The following is a 23,810-nucleotide window of genomic DNA, read 5'->3' as shown; positions in this document are numbered from 1 at the left end:
TCCATTATGTTGGGTCAAGGGGGAATCAAAGTCGGGAGGTCAAAAAATTATCCTGGTCCTATCGAACCAGTCACTTTATACCTGGCCTGAAGGAAGGAAGGAATCAAGGGATAAGATTGTGACTTAGCTAGAAGGCCAATAGCCATACCAAAAAGCTGTCCCCGGAACAACCAGACCCACCACCATTCACTGCATTGGTCCCAAACTCTCAAACTTCATGATTCAGGAAGCATTTCTTGGTCCACACCTTGGAATTTGAGACTGGATATCTTAGCAAATTGAAGAAGTGCTCAGAGTCAGCTGTGATCAATCTTCCTTGAAGTTCGATTAACTACGTGGGAGAAATATCAGTTCAACCTCAATACCTCAAGTAATGGTATAGGAAGAATCCGAGGATAAGAATGAGGAAGTAGAGAGCAACCAATTTTCTTGTAGTGAAGTTGAGACCTGTTCTTTATATCTTTCTTGATCCTCGATTTCTCTTTCAGCCAAGGGTCTTCGAATAGGAGAAGAAAGGCAGAGGTCCCTATGCCACTGACTAGAAGATGTGAAATGCAGGAATGCAATAGAGGGCAGATAGGCCATGAGAGAAGTATAAGCCAGAGTAGTTCTGGTAAAGAAGGACTCTTGGGGGTCTAATTTGCTTTCTATCTGACAGTACAAAAAACAGAAAGGGGTGGTTCTTTCATTTCTTTGACTTTGAGAAGAGAATCGTTGGTTTAACTAATGAACTATGTGGGAAATATGAGTTGAGAGTACAAGAGGATTCTATCTCCACGAAAGGCTAAAGAAAGATAAAAAAAGCGAATTATCTTTATTTCTATATTATACACAATTTCTAAATAAGGGAAAATTACATATAGAGAGGCGCAAAGGATAGATATGCCAATTTGGGATAAGAAGATAAAGATTTCAATAACTTAGACTCCAATTTGAAATAAGCTAATAAGCTCTTTCTCGATTCGCCGCATTTCTATCTCTTACTATCAAAAAGAAGACTAGCTTTTTGTATCTTCACTAACTCGATTCAAGAGCGACTCCAGGGCGTTAAGCTCGGTGAGGTGGGTTTAAAAGACAAAGAGTTGATGAGGAGGCTTTTATAAGAAAAAAGGCATGATTCTTTCAATTCTGCATCCGGGGAAAGCAGCTTCCACTAAAAACCATATCTGCTACTCTAACATTAGTTATTCGAGTAAAATCATAGGATTGAAAATCGATTGCTACTTTTTTTCCTTGGGGCATCGCATTCTGGATAACATAATAAAAAGTGTTTCTCTACTATCTTCACCCTGGTCCTCTCATACGCCGAGGGCTCAATTACAGGTTCCTTTATAGGTTAGCCCTTACGCTAGTGCTGGTGCTGACTTGCTAGATCTTGCTTTCAGGTTCTTTAGTAATTCTACAAAGGGTTATTAATGGGATGTTATTAATGGGATAAAGTCAAAACTTTGACTCCAACTATTACTGAAATGGATAAGATTATATGAAGAAAGAGAGAGGACTGATCGGGTGAGAAGTCCAATTGATGACTGACCTTTCTATGCTGCCATTGATAGTCTTTTCTAACTTCTTACTAACCTTAAAGCTAACTAGAAGACAAAGTATCTAATGGGTATTAGGGACGAGCTCTTAAAGAGTACTAAAGGATCCCTCCCAGCAACTAAACAATCAAAAGTGTGCAATCTTCCCCATAGTATAGGCCTAGTATGATTGGCATATCAAGTCAAGAGGGCGAGGACCCTATGGCAAATGGATGGGATAAATCCCTAGGGTCGGGAAGTTGCTACTCCTGGGATAAGACTACTATGTCCACCCAAAAGCTCTAATTCTTAGGCTAGTCCGAAAGCAATAAAAGAAAAGATTAGCAAGGCTAAGGAAAACAAGTACAAGTATATGTATGCCTTGTTTATAGAATGCCTTTCCATCTAAAATCACGAGTTTGGACTTTCCTTTCTATCTGTAGACTGCCTAGAAACCTCTTTGAATAATAGAAAAGCAAGCAGTACAAAATGCCTATGCTACTGTTAGAATTTTCTGAAAGGTAACTATCTCAATTTCATAGAAAAATTTATATAAAATCTTTGAAAAAAACTTTCTTTCATAAGAAAGAAAATACTTACTATTTTTGGGATCTGATCCTACACCGCTGCTCAAGACTTTAGTGGATCGACTCTATTACATAAGTTAATTCCTAACTCTTATCTCACATTATGAGATAAGTATGCAGTTATTATTGTATCAACCCAAAACCTCGCTAATTGATCTTTATGGTGCTTCCTCTCTCTCTATTAATTAAAGCCTGCGGGAAGCGCAAAGAGCTAAGCCACTAATGTCGTGGCAAAGGTTAGACCTCATAAAGTCAGCGAAGCTAAGGTTTTATATATGTGATAGAGAAAGGAAAAGTGACCCTGTGCCCTACTACAATTCTTATTCAATAGTTTAATATTACTACAATGTCGTGCCGATGTCTCCCTTATGAAATTGAAGATAAGTCTTTTGATTGGGGGGGGGGGGGGGGTGACAACCGAGGCTTTTAAGAGAAGTTGCCATATATTTTATAAAGATATCTAATAGGAATAATCCAATTCTTATGTCTACTGTGGGAAATGGGGTCCCAAGACTATCTCTTCGATGACGTAGACAAAGGGTTCCCATCATGTTCGATCTGAGAAGAGAGATAGAGAAGAAGATGTCCTCCTTAAGGGGTCGACGCCCTTGCTCAGAACTAAAGGATCCTCGCACATCGGCACTTACTGCATAAGCTCATAGGGAAAGATAAAGATCCAGAAAAAGGTTAAAGAGATCGTCAACTTTGCCTTGGTATGCTTCTATCAGCGCTGAAAAGAGAACTAAGGCAAGGCTGTTGATGTGCCACTGTATGGAGGGCTCAGAGAGAGCATAAGCACTTTTCTTCACGCTGAGTGTGAACTTCCAATTTGAGGTTGCTCTTAGACCAGGAAGATTGCTTATGACATCAATCATCTAGGTCCGTCCTATGTTGAATAGTTTGTCAATACATGCTTCCATAGCTGTGGGGAGAGTTCTTTGAACTCGATTTGCCGTTTGTGAATTGTTTGAAGGAATAGAATCTGAAGCAAAGAATGCTCTGTTTGCTATTGAATCAGAATGGAAAAGCATTAGTAGGGCTGTTAGCCATTGATTCTAAAGCATTTTCGCTTCCAGGCACGTATGTGAATAGCAGCATTGGTCTTTTTCTTCCTTTTGCATTATCTCATCTCGTACAGCAGGAGGTTGAATAGTCTAAGAAGATGGCATAAAATCAAGGCTCCTGTCTTTTAGTAGTTAGCTTTGTTTTCTCCTTAGCCTCAGCCTCTCGTCAAGGGAATCAGCTGTGGGGATCTCTATAGATACGGTTTTACCGGGTTAGCTTGACTTTGACTCTCTCTTGCTTGAGAATGCACTGCTGGTAGGAAGAATGTTGACTTCATGTCTGAGCTGGGTAAATCCAAAAGGACTTTCTTCGTTGAACGAGGGGATCCTCTTTTGGTTGTAGTCCCATATTCAAATAGGTATGTAATTCGTCAGTAAGCGAATAATCCTAGCCGGGCTGGTAAGCCTTCAATTCGTTCTATGAGTCCACAGCTCTTAGCTTTTGCATCATTCCATCTTTCACCCCCACCTAGGTCCTAATCTGATAAGCTTATCAGTTCAATCAGCTTTTCCTGTCGCAAGAACTTTGTTTTCTTACCTATGATGATAGATCTTGGCCTAGTGTGAAGTATCATCTTATTATTTGAAAGTGATTCGAGGATTTGTTTCACTATATGAAACTCATTCTGTCTATTTACCTAAGCTCCAAGCAGTAGTTATACCGGGCAAGCTTTGTATTCCAGTCTAAGGGTGGGATCAGCACGGGAAGCACATACTTATCGGATAGGAGGACAGAAAGAGGTAATAAATGATCAAAGGATCTAACAATAGTGATGTGATTGAAGGCTCAGTGGGCTTCCTAGAAATAAGGCTTATCCTTAGCGCGAGGCAGGTCTTCTTTCCCACCGTGCCCGCCCACCGCCCTCACTCCGCTCGCCTCTGTTATTCATTTTATGTAGAAAGATGAGACCCATTAGGAGATAACCATGGCATAATCTAACTTGAGCCACACAAAGACTCCCTTAACGGAGCGGGCACTCCCCCCAAAGGAGCTTGTGCAACATCTTGAACCTCCTTTCAGGGTCAAAGGTTACCCAGGTGGCTACTAAGCCAATCAAACTCAAGAAAGAAGATTCAAGGCCAATAAAGTAGACTGTAAAGAATTTCTTTATATAGGCCTCCTCCAATTCAGATGGAAACCTGCGTCCCCAAAGAAAATGCAGTCCTAGCCATCACCTAGGAAAGATCCTAGTTGTCAAGCAAGTACCACACTCCAACGAGTGGCACTTAGATAGCTGAGAGGATCCTAATATAAAACTAACCACCAAAACACTTGTCACTGGTACAATCCTATCATGCCATAGTGCTGATGAACAACATGAGACTTCTGGTTTCCACACCCACTAGAAGCATCGCCACCCTATCAGAGCTATGACAGGTAGCATAGTAAATGACATTTGAACTACACCTGACCCCTTACAAGGAACAGTTTTGTTATCATAACTGAATTATATAGTGGAGCAAGTAGGTAATAACCCTAAAACTCTATCCATCATTCTTGCCTTATTAAACCAAGAAGGCAACTTCCTCATTAAAGGGCGCCCCACAGTATACAAAATACAAAAGTGAGGGTAGCCAAGGTGCACCTCTCCATAGGACCACTCCATGTGGTTACCCTACAAGGAGGTACGAAGTAGCTAGAGATTCGTTTCAAATGATTTGAGACTAAGGTACAGAGATTCTTTGAACATAGTTGAACATAGTTCAACTCATTGGGATCTTGACCTTGAAACGTCCAGATCATTTTTTCCTATGAAAGCATGAGATAGAGTGTTTCGAGACTTCGATATCGATCGATAACCCTTCTTCTCTAGAGTGGAACAAGGGCACCCAGTCTAAGAAGTGGAAGTTTATGATGATGCCTGAAATGAGTAATCCAGAACCTCTATCCGTCAATCTATGGAGGTTTTTTCAAGCCTGATCCGCTGCCCGTAAAGACTAAGAAGTAAGAGTGGTTGGACGATTAACTAGGTCTATAAGCCAAAAACTAAATGAAAAGGACCAAAGATAGTTGCTCCTCTTGTTCCTTCCAAAATTTATCGGATGAAAGTTGTGAGCGTAAGCGGTGCATATGAAACATATGCTCTTTTTGAAATGACCCTTCCTTCCCCGTATCTGATGTTCTTTGTCTTTCCGGTCTTGGTTGAAGAAAAATAGTGGGTGAAAGAGAAGTGCTTTAGTCTTCGTTCTGGGAGGGAATGATTGCATATTCAAGGACCCAAAGCAAGGACCCGACCATCGTAGATCAGTTGGATTAGTCTAAATATCTAGAAAATTTCCCAGCCAATGGGCAAGCTAGTTCTTTAGCAAAATCCGTAGTCTTTCAAGCTATGGATAAGAGAGATAGACTCGTGAGAACTCCCACTCCTCGATCGGGTAAAGCATCAATCAAGTCATCTCATAAAAGCTCCCACTCCTCACAAGGCTAAGAAAGCGCTTCGATTTGGGTGAATAGTTCTAAAAAAGGAAGCCACATTCATTCGATCTTTGAACCAACTCAACTGAAGGACTCGATGACTGGGGCAGAATAGTTTCCATCTATCGGCCTTAGGGGCTGCTTTAAAGAGTATCTGTTCAAGCTAGCAGCCTCTTTTTCCTGATGAGGAAATAGCGGACGATTAGCTACATCCTTTAATTCCATTAGCACAAGTCACTCCATTAGCTCTATTAGCTACAGGAAGAGGATATCAACTTATTAAAGGGGTGGGCGACAGTCAGACCTTTTTATGAACTGATAGCGCAAACTTTATGTCAGAATCAATCTGGCATTCCGCTTTAAAAGTTGTCTTTCTAATGGCTTCTCTATATCTATCGTTGTAGGCTCGACTTTCTTTATTATCTTCTATAAGACATTTAGTGGTTTTTCCCTATCGCATGCCATGTTGAATCGATATATGAAAAAAGAATGAAAGGAGAGGGCTGTATCGAATCATAGAAGAGGGTCTTACCATCACTGTTTCCTCGTTGAGACAAAAGCATAATGATAAGCAATGGATATCCATGAAGCCATGATAGAGTTTGCACCAGATTCATACAGAAGGACGATGGCCTTTAGTACAAATTCATTATAGTAAATGAATTATGACCAAACTTTCACCTCTTAAACTCGTTCAAGTGACATTCATCTTAGCAAGACTATTCTTATATTCAATCTGAAGATTCCCTTCTGTCGTTCGACATAACTACACTATCTGTAATTCTCCTATATTAGGAAGTGGCCTTTAGGCTTTGCCCTTTCACTTTTCGACCCCCATTGAAGCAATTCCCTCCACTCTCGATGAATGAGTCACTATAGACTAAAGATGTAGCTAGTAGGTCCTTGCTTCTCCATAGTTTTAGCTAATCCATGAGATCAGGGCTACCCGCCGTAGCAGTGAATTCTGAGCATGAAGAAAGGTAGTTCAACAAGCCCTTTCTCTTTACGTAATTTCGGGGTTGGTAGTTAGCTGCACAGCAACCAATCCACCTACCAAGAATCAATCAATCCTAAATAGAGTCCCAAGAACGAGGAGAAAGAAGAGTTTTTCCCCTTTTCTTTATTTGATTCGGGGGCTCCCAGAATACTTAGGTGCCGGAGAGAAGAAAGCAGGAAGTTTCAGGAACAGGTAAAAATGGATCGAGAATTACATGAGGTCTGATTCCCACTCCCTTAAAAAGAGAGAACCGAGCTATGTAGGCACCTGGCCATTCAGAAGTAGCGAAAGCTCGACCGGTAAAAAGAGGAGAGAATTTCTTCAATAAGAATGCATATCCTGTCCTCATGAATGGACTATTTTTAATGTGTGAAGGCACAACAAAGATCTAATTTCTGGGGTATGAGTCCTCTATGCCTCTCATGTCCCTCATTTCGTTCGTTGAAAGCCTCAGGGCTGTTGAATCGAAGTGATCTAAGTAGGAGCCTGTTCCGGTTGGGGAACCATTCCACGCAAATATGGCTATCCGGAGAATCCATAGCTGCTAAGGAAGAGGGTCAAGCCATAACGGATTGATGTGGCATAGCAGCGACTGGAATTGATCTGAATGAAGCTTCAAGCGTAGTTCTAGGGATTCTCAATAGAAGGTTGAATAAGATTGAAGAGGTGCCTTTCAGAACTACCTTTGAAAGCGCAGTCTTAAGTGAACAGATAGAACGAAGGAACCCTAGATGAGCCTTGCTATAGTTGTGAGTCCAGTCCGTAAAGATTCACCCGATATCACCCACACTTATTACTACATACCCAGGCCATACAGTTAGAGCATATGCGCCCTTATCGAAAGTCTATTCGAGAGAGAACTCAGGGACTCATATCACATTTCTGACTCGAGATGACCCACCCTTAGGCAGGGTCTTTTAAAGATCAATAGTCATTAAGTGAGCCGCTTAGTGCCAAGGAATGAATTCTATTAGACTACGGGAATCGGCGATCAATGATCCCGGCGTCCGTCTTTAATTTATATGTAGAATATGTAGATTTCTTCCTTCTGGTTCCAAGATTCACTCTCATTTCAGGGGTGGCACGATCTTGGGTTGTCGGCGGTGTGAAGGATACGGTATAATGTTAGACTTTAACTATATAGTATAGTCATATTCTCCAATAAGGAGAAAGCATTGAAGAGATGCTTGACGGAGTGATCTTTCCCTGTCTTATGGAAATGAAATATCATAAGAGAAGAAAGAGAGCTTTAGAAGGATCCAATCTTTTCTTTATGCCCAAAGACTCACATGCCTTTCTTTTCTTTCATTCCAAAATTCTCTTCCTTTTCTCAGCTTGACACCTACTTTAGAACCATCCTTTTCTAAGTATGACAAAGTTTCCTTGTAAACTAAGGCGTTGATAGCTTCCTTTTCTCTCATTTTGACTCGAGTCTTAACCGTCCAACCCGACCTCAGACTCTTTCTTCCTGGCCTATTTGACTCTCTGGACGTAGTTATTTAGGTGGTATTCTAAGATCAAATTCCTCCCAGGAACACAAGAAACAAAGATATGAACTGGGTAAATAGAAATGGAAAAGAGATGTTTCTATTTCATCCAAATTAGTTGCTTTTTCTATATCCATATGATCTACTAAAGTAGATCGGTATTGACCATATAATAAAAGCAGATCTTGGTCCATGGAGTCCCAAGAAGGTAAGAGGTCTAACCTGTCCGATGCTTCTTCGGCCAAATACGATATACAAATGGGACCTGCACTATGAGTAAGCTGTGCAAAAAACCGCTTCTTTTTTGTTGATCGAGTAGCTTTCCCCCATTACACTCGTCCATCCCTCTTTAAGAACTTGTACAATTGATGCCACAAAGATAGCCAACTCTATTATCAAAGAAATAAGAAAAGGGGCGATAATTTGGCACCAGATATTCGGAGGTGTGGAAAGAGCAACTATGAGAAGCGGAAAAACCATACAAAACAGTGAGAGTTCATGGAGGTTTCTACAGAAAGATCCTTTGGTTCTAGCAAACAGATCACAATTATAGGTACCTGGGAGCATACCGATGGAATGAATGAAATACGAACAGTTAACATAATATGGTCATAGATCTTGGCTTGTAACTTGATCATGAGAGAATTTGTTGATGTTGCACCCATGAAGTATGGAAAGTGCCAAACATTGGGAACTACCCGGGGAGGAGTTAGGAACAGGAACAAGGAGAAGCAAGAACCACTTAAATAGAGGAATCGATTGTATTTTATCCTTTGTTCCTCATAGCAACTGGGGATCAAAATGAACCAAATTTGATGAGTTATTAAGGGAAAGACGAAGTAAGAGCATGCTATTAGATATATTGCAACATATGTCGGGAAGGCCTCCATTGATTGTGTACGAACAAAATACGAATCCAAAGGCAGGGTAATAAAGGGTTTAGCTAATGGAAATATTAACTCTTTCGGGAATCAGTAATGCGTAAACCATGTCAAACCAAGACCAATCAATATTCGAATGGAATTGATTCAAACTTCTCCTAGAATAGTTTCCGGTGTGAAATGAAATTCATGGGATATATATGAGTAATTCAAGGGAAAAATCAAAATATTTGATAGGATTGATTATGTATTTGAACTAAATCACTACGAATTAAAGATAAATCACTACGAATCAGAACTTGAAAGAATGCATAAATAATGTTATGGGGCTTCCCTGTCGAGAATAAAAAGTTTTTCTCTTAGAGAGGCATTTTCTTCGCTTAGAAAAGTGTTCCTTCTTGACAGGGATTCCCATAACTCCTTTAATTCTCGACGATGTTGCATTTCCAATTGGGCTTGGTGCTTTTGTTTTGATAAACCCTGGAAATGCTTTGCCTGGGTCCTTTTTACCTTATAATAGAATGGGGATGTCTCTCTTTCGAAAGAAAAACTTTCCAAGACCTGGCATAGAGCTGAGTGATTGAATTCGAGGGGTTCAAGGTGCACTTTTAGTATGGAATCTAGGTCTTGTGGATCAATGAATAATTGGGGATCCTCTCGACTATAAAAAATGAGTTGATAGAGAGGAAATCTGGTCGCAAGTTACAAAACACATCTCCGTGCTTAGGAAGTCTCGAACTATTACTTTATATGTGGCTGAATGTATCGGGGTCATTTTTAGCACTTGATGTACATATTCCACCCATTCTGGGTCCGACTGTTTTAGATAGAACTCCAGAAGTTTTAGTTCCGAGGGAAGAATCCCACAAGGAGAAAGAAGGATATGATTTAAGTTGTGACAAAGAAGAAAACCTGCGCGCATTATTATAAAGAAAATCATAAACAATTTCAAGTATAAAACGACCCGTTGAAAGGCCGAATTCTTTACATAAAGAAAGTAAAGTCGTTCATCTATATTGAAAAACCTAAGAAGAACAATAATAACATAGAAAAGGCATGACCAGAAGAATTGTGTGAAATAAGTGAATTTATCTAGTTGAGGCATTCTTGATTGATTGAGACAAAATGATTCCCTCAATACAGCTTAACTCCGTCAAGCCTGTACGAGTAGTGAAGAAGTATAGAGCACTTTAGTTGGTTGTTGACCAACGAAAAGCATGGGATCAGGGCTGGGTAATAGACTGACTGTCAAGGAGTGAAAGCCACTTGACTGGTTGGAAAGGGGGTACTAAAAAGGGACTGCTACCAATTAGGATAGAAAGAATACAGTAAGCATCGGGTAAAGTGACTTACTTGAATGGTGAGCTATCCTATAAGACTAAAAAATGGGGAGAGAGAAGGATAACCTCTTTGAAAAGGACAGAGCCGTTTGGCCGCTACTTTTTGGGTTGAACTAGGGAACGAAATTCAAGGGCAACGAAGGCCCTTAGATAGGACTTCATCTATGAATAGAAGAGATTTTCTTTCTAGTAGAGCTCATCACGACCATCATAACCCAACTCCAGGACTGCTATGGGCACTGATATTCAAAGTTTTCTTTCTCCTTTTGGATGTAGTTTGTCCTACAGCTCGCTAAAGTGACGGTTATTCAGCAGTCTAAGCAAGTCACTCTTAACCCTATAGTGAATTAGATATGCTGCACTAGGAGATAATGAAAGTCATGTAGCTCCTCTATGTAAGGCTAAGGTAAGCAGAGATCTTCTGATACCCCCCGTTCAACCAATGGAGATAGCAAGGAGATAGAATAAGTCATCTTCTATGATTGGTAAAGGGATCAAACAACTTTGAGCTTTGGCATGTTGTATGCGTAGGAAGGAATTCCATTCAACTAGTTCAACGACCCTAGAGAGAATGAACGAATTAAGCTTGAAAGCATGAAATTCAGTTGTTAGCTGGACTGACTGTCTTCTTTCTCTTTCGTTTTCTAGTCTTTACTTCAGAAAGTCATTTACAAAGATCCTCTTTTAACAGAGAGGATTTCCTTACATTACATATGAAATTTGAGTGGGGATTCACTAAGCCTATGTTCTTAACCCGCTATGATGCGAAGATAACTTCTTGCTTTGTTTCCCTCTCTCCTGCCCTACCTTTGTTAGTCTTTAATCATCCCTAAAGAGAGTGAAGTCACCTTAGGGTTAGAATCTGATGTGATCTTAGAGCTATTGACCATACCCAACTAACTCTCTCTAAGTAAGAGCTCGCCCTGACTTATTAGTCTTATCGAAGTCGATAGAGAAAAGAGAAAAGGTCAGTGCTTCTCCTGTGAACGACTCTGGAGTGGGCTTCTTTCACTTGACTATTTCTCTTTTTTAGGAGGGAGATATTGAATCCACCTAAAAGCTAAGGGAAGCCCAAAAGTATTTGAAGGATGATAAAAAGAGGCGTGTACTACGAGACCACCAAGACTGATAGGCAATCTGACCAAAAGGGGCAAGTTTTCTTATAGGATCCACCCTACCAACAAAAAAAAGAATTCCTTGCTGTGGAAAATCTGTTCAAGTTGAAAGGCATAAAGGTTGAAGGAAATGTACCTTCTTCGATTAGATGGGTATGGAACTCTTTTTCCTAGTAGGGATGAAATGAATGAGAGACTATGAAAGGCAAAACCACATAAGGAAAGAAATCAATATAATCACTCTATTTCAAGCCTTAGAGAATCCGACTAAAAAGTCAAAATTAGCGAATTCACCTCCCTCTGAGTCCGATTAGAAAAACAGGGATGAAAGGCCAAGTTTTCGGTGAGCTAGTGGGATTCAAGTATGAATTTTTGAATTTTCCTCGATCTGAACTTATTACCATGATCAATTCACTACCAATGCCCATGTGGTCGAGGTTGTCCCGAAGTGGATCACCCCGATGCCTTAATGAAAGGACAAACTTTTATTAGCTGCAAACTGGAAGCGGTTTTTTGTTAGTGCGTTAAGGTTGCAAGAACCTACTCCTAACTAAACAAAGACTCATCCGAGGAGCCTCCATCGATACTAGTCCAAGAGGTCGAGTCCCACAGCTACCCTAGTTCGTTAGGTATAACGCATTTCGGTCAGCTTTAAAGGCTTGCAAACCATTGGAAGATTGAGTTTCAAAGGGATAAGATTGTTGTCAAAATCACATACAGCAAATAAATTCATTTTAGAATAACCCTTTCCTTTCTTTTTTACTACTGCTTTATTATCGTCTGCTGAAAGTGTCTCAATTTTGATCAACTTTTTTTCAAGCATGAACTCCAGCAATCCTTTACCAATTTGATATTTATGACCTTTGATATCAATTCGACTACTTGTTGCTGTACTACTAACCATATTTTTCTTATTGATTATATTGGCCTGTATTCGAACTGTGCTTCTAACTTGTCCAACAATGTAGATACCTTCACAACTGAGGTGTCTTGAGTACAGTTGTACAACAACCTTAAGACATATATTATGATAGCCTCCAGCGTACATTGACCGAACTAATTAATAGTACTATTCTAAATATCGTCGAGGAAGATATTTATATAAATAAGATTTAGCATTTATAAGATCCTTTCTTATCAATAGTTTGATTAAGTTAGGAATTTCATTAAATATACTACATTCATCAAATTGACTAGCTATATCTTCAATCTTCTTCTGTAACTCAAGTAATTCTTCATCCGAGATGTCAAACCCCTGGAGGCACTCTACTCTCCAATAGACGTTTCCTCACCTAGTCCCGGAGAGCCACTTTTGCTAAAACTTGAGCAGTTTCTTGAAAACTCGCTTCAGCTACTTATTTTCGTTATTGCGGGAATCGGTACTTCTGTTCAGTAAGGGAATACAAGTCTTTCTAGGAGTTTTTTGAATCTGAATCTTACTCTTCCCAACTGAAGCAAAGCACCCCCACACCTCTTCTTATCTCGCAAACTCTATTGCGGCTTCAACCTGCTGCTTATCCCTCCTGCTCTACCGCAATAGCTGCAATAGAAAGCTCCTATTTAGGCTCCCTCGGCTTTTCAACAATCTATTTAATATCATCAGACACCTCAGAGGAACTACAAAGTTTTAGTCCCTTATGAATACAGCTCGACTGTCTTTGATAGAAATTTCCCTCCTAAGGGGATAAGCCAGGATAGACTACCCGCTCTTAGATGGGAATAGAAAGAGAAAGCTAGTCTCTGACCCTGACTCTGGTATGTATATGCTTTTCTCATCTTGGTGAGCCCAAACCCCTTATTCTTAAGTATTCCCACTGCTGGTGAAGAAAGTCCTCTTACCGCTGCTGGTGGGTGAGAACCCTTTCTTTCCGTCTTTACTCCAAACCCGCTCCTACTCCTACTCTAGGGCTTGATCGACCCAACCACCTCTTTCGGGCACTATTAAGCCTTGTTCCACTGGAACCTTTTGTTTTGGGAGAGAAACCTCTCTTCTATTTGCTGAGGCCGTGCCCAAACTCCCTACTCTTTGGGTCGATGTAGATGTAATTGAGTAACGGGAAGAGATAGAGATTAATGATTCAATCTTTCCAACCCCCCTACTCTTAAGTGGAAAAAAGCATATGCTTAACACATTCGAATTTTTTCCTAGCGCATCAGCAACTGTAGCAGGTCCTGTACCTGCTGAAGCTCTATCTGCTGCTACTGCAAAAGTTCTTGTAGCCGTTCCTGCTAAACCAGCAGCTTCTTCTATGAATCAGTTACCCCTATCTCCAATCATTCCTAATGAAGCTCTTTCCCCTAGTCTTAAACCACTGGCTTCCACTTCTAACGACTGGCGCTTAACCCCTTTCTAATAAAAAGACTCTTCTCTCTCCAAAAAGCATAACCTACACGGGACAGTCAAAGGGAGAGGTAAACTGTAACTATAACCTGAATCCCCTAACAACCCATATTCTACCCACATTCTACACTTCATCACCGAGTCTTAACCCTAACGACCCGGAGCAAAAAAAGGTTTAGAATCCCCTTAAGCTGTCTCTGGAATTTAGCTCTTAGTCCTCTTTCGGTGAATTCATCCCTTTTTAGGCATTAGAAAGACTCTTAATTCCACCCCGAATCTCCACACAAAAAGAAGATTCTGCCTAATGCTTTCACGATTCATATCCTTTAGCCTGCGCATTCATCACAGCATTCATTCTTTTATACTCTACTTGGGGCTAAAGTACGTGAAGCCATTTCTGCCCAAGATTGAAAGTCAAAATGCAAAATGGGTAGATACCCCTTGGTTACAAAGGGCTATAGTCAGAGAGAGGGTATGGACTTTAATGAAGTATTCTCTCCTGTTGTGAAAGACAACTCTATTCGTGTCTTGCTTGCCATGGTTTCACTTTTTTGATTGGTGCGATAGGAAGAGGTAGTCATAAACTCTTTCTCTGCTTTTAATAGAAAAAATCCTTTTACCCGGACTAGGTATTCAGTGTCTAGTTCGATAGGACCAGGAAAAAGAATATAAATCAAAGTATCAGCAATCAAGATAGCAGGCAAAGTCCTATCCCTGAATTCCACTCTGGGTGGAAAGAAAGTCATTGCTAGCTCTTTGGACAAAGACATTCTTGGCCCGCAGGAAGAGCATCTCTCTCTGTCTATTGGTTCACCTTTAGATCTTCATATAGATTGTCAAAAAGATGCCTACCTATTGTTATGCCTTTGGATTCGAGATGATGGTATATAGGAACCTCATGTCATCAAACGACTCTTCCTGCTGCTTCATCATTGATTTTCCCTCATAGATTGTTGGACGTGATTCTGGTTCTTTTCTTTTCTAGGTTTTCTCCTCTCTACCTAGGACATATTTACTGGCTAAGCTCACAGTCTAGGGGCCTATCCAAGGCAAGATCCTGCTGTGGTGTAATCAATAGCTTATGATTCTCATTTTAATCAGTGTTAGAGGATCTAGAGTTCCAGTCTTTCTATTTATATCTCGCCAGTCATAATCAAAGACTTTTTCCCTTCTATTCCTTTGCGAACAAGTAACAAAGTGCTTGGTATTGTCCCTACATGTGGTGTGGTGTTTTTCCCTCCGTGTAGAATATGCGTAGGAGGACCTACTATAATGGATTCTCCTCCTGAAATCAGAGTATATAGATCTTTTCCTCACCTCATCCCGCTATTCCGCTTTATTTTCTCTATGTCATATGTGGTGTCTTCATTCCCCGTAGTTGTATTAGTAGTCCCCGGTAATAGGAGTCTTTCCCCAAGGAAGGAAGCCTTTTAAATCTCCTTCAAGCAAGTAAAACCTAGCAGTCGTAGGGTAAGCCCTTTTGTCAGCCGTTGAGCAAGTGAGTTCTGTTTTAGCTAGTTCAGAAAAAGAAAGTGCCATTCCATCTGCCTTCGAGCTCAGCTAATCCCTAGCCCCTTTTGTTGCAGTTGCAGTAAAAGGGGAATCCCTTAGATCAGGAAAGGAAGATGTATTTTCCTAAGAAGAGAATCAAGCGACTTCTGGACTTTCTGTGGCTAGCCCCTCTATCGATTGTGAGTTTCTAGACATGGGGAGTTCTCTTTCTCCAGTTTGAGATCCAGCTGGCTAGTTTGAAAGTGTTTACTTTACAGAGGATAATCTAGTAGCAGTACCTATCCTGATGGTTGTCTATTTTTTGGGGTCCAGGCCGGTACTTTTCCCATCCTGTGATCAAGGCTGTGATAAAATCCTATTTTGTAAAGCCAGTTAAAGGCCAGCAAATGAAATCTCTGAGTCTAAGGAAATTTCTTTTACTTTACACCGGTGTGAGACCCTCCTTTTCTTTTCCTTCCTTATGCGAACGACTGGACTCAATTTTCTAAAACCAATAAAGATATTTGCAATTCTCTTCTCAATGTCATGCCAGCTGAGGGAATAGTTTACAGGCAAGAAATACAAGTATAATAATTTCATCCAAGAGTCTGGAAATTTCTAGTGCTTTATTCTTATCGGTTAGCTGCTAGTTCTTCCTGCCAACTCCTTGTTTCCTTTTAGCAGTAACGGGGAATTATGAATTGTGACTAATTTACCTAAGGCCATAGCTAATCTGATCTTTCTTATTTGGCGCTATTCCTGTGCAAGAGAGCCTTGCATTGTCTAATGTCTTGGTGCTTTGGAGAATAGATTCATTTCACTGATGCTTCAATCACTTCTCACCTAGGAATTCTTCCTTGAGATCTATCTCTGGATAAGCTTACCTATCCTATAGTTATGACACTGGCTACCCAAAACACTTCACCTATAGCTTCTACTTCTACAACTATAATTGGGTTATCCTAATCACCACCTCCCTTCCTGTCTATCTCCTTCGGTCAGGTAGTTCTAGCTCTTTCTTTGAAAAGAAAAGATGGTTCCATGGATCGGGTTTCTTTCAGGTAGTGAAGCACTAAGAAACTCTTTTTGCATGCCTTTTTGAATCAGTTTAGGTAAAGCATTCCCGAAGTTCAGAGATTGGAAAAAAGGCGTAGGAAGGAATAGAACTTTTATATGATAATCCCAAGGGCCGGTTGAAAGCAAAAACACTCCCGGAAGAGGAAAACAACCACTCTATCAAGTTCTCAGTCAAGTACGGTAGCAACTGAAGTCTCTACCTTTCACTCTGACTTGCCATTCATTGTTTACTCTTCCTTACGCTGCGGCGGGAGAGGTAATTGATAAGGAGTTCCAACCATTATTTTGGATGGCTGGTTCTTTGCCTAATTAAACTTTCACCTGGGCTAAAGGACTAAACCCCACATCGTCTTCCTACTGCCAAGTCAAAGCTAAGACCGCTTATGTGAAGTTGGAATCTAGTTCCAACGGAAGACTCCACTGGGCGTGGACTTTTCCCGAGGAAGATTTTCAAAGAGCGGATTCTCGGCTTTCCTTAGGAATGAAGTAGAGTTTTAATAATTTCTTTTAGGTAAGCAGGGAAGGAAGACCTTACTCTGACTATGCTGGAAATCAAAGGAGTAGCTAAGGAAAGCTGCTTCGACGAAAGAAGAAACTTCATTGCTTGTTCTTTACTCTTTTTTCCCTATCTTTATGCTTGAATATTCCACTTTTTTCTTCTACCTTAGATTAATACCTTTCTTTAAGTATACACCTTCCTTATCCTTAGAGGAGTCATGATATGGTCAATTTCCTTTCAAAGCTGAATTCAAGTCTAGTCGACCCTTGAGTGATGCAAGCTTGAGAAAAATGCAGAGTTCCACTCTTCAACCTTTTTAGGTTCGATGAAGAGAGAGGATGGACTAAGCTCGCTAGCGCGAAAGCGGCCTTTCTTTTCTTGTTGGAATCTACCTATCTTGGTCTGATTTCTTCAACCGGGCTGAATGAAGAAGAGTCAATCTAATGATGGAGAGGGGAGCGAAAACTTCTGGTAGTCCTTTCCTTATAGTTTCCGTTTAGGAGCTAGTATTCATTCGCAAAGGCATATGCTATACTTAAGAGACTGGATGAGGGTGGATGTAATTCAGCTTGACAGAGAGTAATTCTGCTACTTCCTCCTTGACACTCAAAGTCTGCCCCCTCTTCATCTTCCGAGTCATGCCTGGAATGAGTATTTTACTGTTTAGATCTATCCAAAGCAAAAGAGTTCAGCTGTCTAAGATGATTAATAGAAGCTCAATCGAACAGACCTTGCCTAATAGACTGGAATGGGGTTAGCCAAAATAGGCAAAAGAGATCAACGAGCTGTAGATATTAGACAAGAAATGTGCTTTGCAGGCATACTCTATCATCTAAGTGCCCACCTATCCTGTTCAGTTTCAGCCAAGAAAGCTGCATCGAATTTTTGATAGAGTTTGATCCTTCTCTTCCCACTAAGGCCAATCCACAGATGCTGAGGAGATTGGACTTGACTTACTTTCTACTTCCTCTGAGATTGTATGATATGCGTGATAAGGAAATTACCAAGAGATGAAGAGTAACCAACCCCAACCGAAAGAGGAAACGAGTGAAATCGCTTTCTCGAGGAACAAGAGAACATCGTTTGAGCCCTTAGATATGCTATTTGATGATAGATATTTTGAACGAACCGAAACCAATAACCTAATGTATATTATATATATATTATGTATACGTAGAGAAGAGAGCTCCGTGACTTTCGGGCTTAGCTTTTTTTCAATGCAGATGAATAAACCGGTTTGGTCTTGCTGCTCTGGGGGAAAGAAGTTGAATTTGCTAAAGAAGAAGATTCTCGCTCGAGAGAAATTCTTTTTATTGCGTTCCCGGCTCTCGGCTCTCTCTTTTCCTTTATCCCGTGCCTGGTGAATATATGAATATTTTTTACTACGATTTTCGAGTGGGAAGAAAGTGATTGCTAGCTCTTTGAATGAATAGGCTGCTAGAATAAGTTGTTTGAGAATAGGTTGTTCAACCATATCCTTCTCTCTAATAAGATAAATTAGTTAACTACCTGTCCTCCAAGAAGCGTCATCTCTTGGGCACTTTGTTTCCTTTTTTTTCCAAGTCATAAACTACATAGATCTAAGACTTTCCTTCCATTCAGCTCTCTAACTAAAGGAATGAATCTCCTTAGATTTTGGAGATTTAGAGGCTTGGGTTACCCTGAAAGTCATCAAATTCCCTACCCTACGCCTGAAACTACGCTTACTAGCATCTTCCTCTCTAGGATCGGCACCGGGCAATAGCACATGAGCTGGCCTTCCTTTGTTTATCACCTCAACGCATATCTAGTACTGAACCTGGGAATAACCTACACTAGAAACCTTTTACTGGAGGATGGGGAAGTGGTTAGCCAGGTACTATCAACAACCATACTTGATCCCTATCGAATACGGGTAACTTCCTTCAATGCTTAAGCTATCAAAAGATAAGGTTAGGGGTATAATAAGCCCATTGAGTAAGGTAAGCCTAGGGCAATTCTCTGTTAAATAAGCCCCGTATCGCCTGCATATACGATCAGGAAATGCATCTATTACTATACGCATTCATCCTAGTCCCCAAAGGAAGAGCATAACATCACTATAGGATTGCTCGCTTCTCAATTGCCTGGGGTCATCTTGCTTCCTTGCCTTCAAACTCGAGTATTGGGGATTAAAGTGGGATTACCTGCTTTCGAAAGAAAGAAGGCTTGCTATGCATACTATTATAAAATAAGGCTAGGGTTTCGGGTACGACAACATTACCTGGTTGTCCGAAAAGAAAAAGATGCTCATGCAAATGAGAAAGAAAAGAAGGTAGGCCTGCCTACGCGGTGATCCTATCTATAGTTTGGAAATCCCCTGGGCTCTGAGGAAAGAATTACAGAAAATGGGGGTGAGCTAAGGCAGCCCATTCACTGCAAGACTTCACCGGATTCTTACTCTCCATGATAAAAAACCTGCTGAAATCGAGAAGGTTTGAATTGGTGCATATCCAACCAAGAGTACCTTATTGAAAGCTTTTCCATCAGTAGGATCAACTTCTACAGTTGCATGATGAGAATTTTCACCCCCTTTTTTTCTTGTTTTGATGGGACTCCTTTTATCGAGTTCGTTTACTCGAACTTATATAATGATCAACTTCTACATGGAGGAAAGAGTGAGGGCACCATATCTCATCGTAACCAAAATATTCCATTCATTCGAGTTTCTTTTATTTTTTTTTAGTAGGGTTATCATCGAAAGTGGAACCGGATCGAGTCTACTAGGCGGCCAAACTATTCCATCAATGCATCATATCATAAAAATAGGAAATGCCCATTTTCATGATATGTATTTTTATGTTTTGATTAATGCTTTCGTAGTGAATGTTCCCTTTGATCCGATCCTGTGACAAAGGCAAGCCCGTCACAAAGGCTCTTAAAGAGAGCTTCTCTTCGTACGTAACAGATGCTTGCTCTATAGAGAGGCAGATTCATAAGAAAAGTTACATGAAAAGAGTCTTCTTATTTTTTTATAGATACCCGACCCAAGACCTAACCTTTTGTTGGGATTTCCGCGCTTATAATAGGATTTGGGATTTGATCTTTCCATTCTTGCTGATGGGATTCCTCCCTCAGAGAGATAACCATCCCTGGTCTTCTAATCACTAGTCTTGTTGTAAGCCCCTCTCATCCTCCTCATGTGGGGGAGAACAGATCCCCTTCCCCAGGGCCTAGAAAATCATTCAAGAATATTATTATAAATGGTTGCTAATTGAAAGTGCTTTTTCTATAGAAAGAAAGTCCTCCTTATCGCACGTAAGGAATCGAAGTAGGTTATGCTCTTTCATTAATATTGGCTTGATGTTACGTGTACCCAGCAATGGGTGCAAGATCAAAAAGAAAGTAGGTAGTGGGTACCTAAATAAAGAACTGCGCTTGGAAGCCTCAGAGGTAGAAGAAAGGTGAATGCTAGTGTTATGGACAAAAGGTGATGATGGAAAGGATAGAATGCACGTGGGGCAAGTAAAACTTGATCGAATGTTTAAGCTGCTAGCTCTGATGGGGCTAGAAGTGGTATTATCTTTATCGCGAAAAACTATATTCCTTCGACTCGACCTCCTCAATAGAGAGAAAGACCTATCTATATAGAGAGAAGTTCCCGTATCAGGAAGTAAACTCATCAGTAAGAACTCTACTTCAAGGGCTTCCTTGGAATGAACAGATATTGATCCAGACGTTGTTTTCATGGGCTTTTAAAGACGGTTGTCTTACCCCACTTTCATTCTTTTATAGAACAAACGGAAAGCCAATTACCAATAGTTGTTGCGGCGAATCATTCACTGAAACAGAGATGCCAAAGGAAAAGAGCACTGGGTGGAAAAGTGCATTTGTATCACACTCCCCATACTTCATAGGCAGTGAACAACTGACATTTTTGTCCTCTCCCCTTTCTCATATAAATATCCCCTTATAGGGTATACCATGTAACCGACTGAACATGCTTTTATCAATTCTTCAGTGAAATAGACAGCTATGAATCTACCTCTTGGGAAAGACAATAATTTATTTCACTCATCTTTATAGGGTAATAATGGTATATTTATATTATTCGGACAAAATACAAAAGCCTCAATAATACCAAACATATTCTATAAATCCCCAGTCAACTTATTATGCTAGACTCCTTGACCAGAAGAGAATATACTAGTATTCATGATATAAGGATATAAACTATGATAGTGGCAAAGATTACCACCGTACGTGTCTTGCTCGCACTTGCAGCTAGCAAGTCTTGGAAGCTTTGGCAGATAGATGTGAAGAACGCCTTCTTACGTGGATAATTGCATCGAGAAATATACATGGAGCAGCCACAAAGGTTTGAGGGTAAAGCTCACCCTGACTACGTCTGTAAGTTAAGAAAATCTCTTTATAGGTGAAAGCAAGCACCAAGAGTGTGGTATGGCAAGATAGCAGAGTTTCTAGTACAAAGTGGATATTTAGTGGCTCCAGGAGACTACGTAGAAGAAATCTGTCAAACAAAACAAAATTTAGCAGTCCGCTTCCGCTTGGAGAACTTAAGCATTTTCTCAGCCTTGAGGTGGATCGCACGAAGGAAGGCCTGTTCTTGTGCCAGCAAAAGTATGCGAAAGACTTCATACAGAAGTATGGGATGTAGGAGTGCAAGCCTATCTCAACCCCAATGGAGGAACATGCTAAATTGTGTGCAGCAGAAGGAAAAGATTTGGACGATACCACTATATATAGTATAGACAATTAGTTGGGTATTTGATTTACCTAACGTTTACAAGGCCCGACATCGCATATGCAGTTGGAGTGGTTAGTCGATTTATGCAGAATCCAAAGAAACCTCACTTGGAAGCAGTTCCATGCCACGAATATTGAGTTACATGAAAGGAAAACTTGACTACGGTCTCCTATACAAGAAAGGAGAACTGTGGTTGATAGTTTGTTATTGCATGCAGACTATGTTGGTGATCATGAAACTCGTCGATCAACTACCTTCGGACTTAATTCAGTATTTTCTCTCCCTAGGGTCTCACTGCTACCGCGCAATTGAACTATCCTTATCAGTCTTGTGGCTCTGCACCTCTCCTCTACAGCCGCTACCGCTCCCGGTTGACTCCTGCTGGACAATTTCGAGTACAATCCAAGTTCCCTAGCTTCTAAGCTAAAAAAATTAAGAGTTTACAACACAGATGTCAAATATCTACGAGCAGCCTTGTCTTCTTATTTTATTTAGAAAATATAAAAAAAGGAAAAGAAATAAGTGAATAGATTATTGCCAACCTCTGCACTAACCGATTCTGATCAATCAATGTTCCCCTGCCTTCCACGTTGCAGTCGACCTTGAACCACCAAGCAATGGAGCATTATCAAGATTTTGAATAGGTGACCACGGTAGTTGAAATTCCAACCTAACATAAAAGGTAAGAAAAAGAGTTAGCGGCATAAGACTCAGCTCGTAATGAAGTTGAATGATACCTGGTAACAAGGTATCATTTTTTTTCCAGCTTGACTTAGGAATTCCTGTGATCTTCAACTATACGGTACCAGCTGCAGTTCATGCAGCAGCAATGAAAGTATAGGAATAAGAAGTCTCAGCTCAAGCTTCAAAGGATCCATCAGCAGCAGCTCAAGTTTCAATCTTTCTTCCTAACCAAAGCAGTCCTTGTATCTTTGGGAGCTATTCAAATCATGTATGCATGTATTTAAGTTAACCTTACTTTACTATTCTTTCTAGTTTTTTATAGCCTTAGTTATGAAATTAATTCATTCATCCCAAGACTACTACTCTCACTTCGTGCCCAACCACCGCTTATCTGAGCTACAAGAAAGAGGCAGACTATTATCCGACATCAATTTCTTGCCCCACAGATGGGCTGATTCTTTGAAGGGCTAGAACGCGGAGGAAGAGAAGGCGATAGCAGCAAAGCATGTCCTGCCTGCAATTGAAAAGACATTTGTTCTGACTTCAGTATCTGCCCGGGGGGTCTAGAGAAAACCACTCTTCCGGTCGAGTATACAGCAGCCTTATGGAATCCCCATCAGATGAGCACCTAGTGATGACCGACTATCCACCTTAGGTGTGTAATCGACATAAAATTCTGTCTGATCGGTAAATTCAGAAAGGCCTTTGCATATCTTCCTAAGTGGGTGTGCACCTCAAGAAAGAGGTGCTTTAGCCTTACAACAAGCTTGACTTCAAAGGCTTAAAAGAGTTTGATCTATGATATGCTTAAACTATTAATCATCGAAAGCCATGATGGAAAAACTCCGTCTTTCATCTCTAAGCAAAGCCGCAAAGAAACTAAAACAAATAAAGAACAAGGATTTAATCCAAGGTGCCAGCACAAGAAGAGATTGATTTCTCTTAGCTGCTAAAAGCGCATAGATCTCTTCCCCACTTGCCATCATAACCATCAAGACTCTATCTTAAAAGCTGCCTTCTTTTTTTTATCAGAGACTTTTGCCTAGAGAAAAGAAAAGAATAAGCAATCAAATCTTGGGGGTCTTTCAATCGCAAACAAACAAAAGACAGATCTCAGTCATTTCTTTCTTATGCGGTAAAGACAGAGTCACTGAAGGCATATGAGGAAGGAAGAGAGACTGAGTCAGTAACTGATCCGAACAGGCTATCTTCAAAATGAATATCTTTCTAGTCGGCCCAACGGACTTTGGGAGAAAAAAACCTCTTCCCCCCGGATGTAGCCTTTATAGTTTTTGACAAAACGGGCACCAAAATCACGACTTGAATAATATGGTAGTTCACTGGATGCAAGAGGTGTTGGTTCGAATCCAACTCGTAAGAAGGAATCCAAGCACGAAGAAAGGCCTCTTAGATAGCCTTAAGGGAAACAGATCTTTAAATTTCTGATCTCTTTTGTCTGGCATCTATACTAACATGAATGAGCAGCTCCTTTTTAACTAAAAGAAGATACAACCGATAAAATATAGTTCTTTCGGCCTTTCACCTGTTAATAGGTTGGTACCTAATAACCTTACTAGACCTTCGG

The 23,810-nt window shown here is 40.5% G+C and overlaps 2 pseudogenes; both read right to left on the bottom strand.

Annotated features, from left to right (window-relative positions):
* The window catches only part of LOC124887783, a 10,121-nt pseudogene extending 2,998 nt beyond the window's left edge, over positions 1-7,123 (bottom strand).
* A 1,218-nt stretch (positions 7,124-8,341) lies between these two features.
* LOC124887782 lies at positions 8,342-9,168 on the bottom strand (annotated as a pseudogene).
* Between the last annotated feature and the right edge of the window lie 14,642 nt (positions 9,169-23,810).

The sequence above is a fragment of the Capsicum annuum genome, chromosome 10, assembly GCF_002878395.1.
Source record: "Capsicum annuum cultivar UCD-10X-F1 chromosome 10, UCD10Xv1.1, whole genome shotgun sequence".
Classification (NCBI taxonomy): domain Eukaryota; kingdom Viridiplantae; phylum Streptophyta; class Magnoliopsida; order Solanales; family Solanaceae; genus Capsicum; species Capsicum annuum.
Note: the sequence above shows the minus strand (reverse complement) of the source record. Positions and strands in the feature narration are given on the sequence as shown.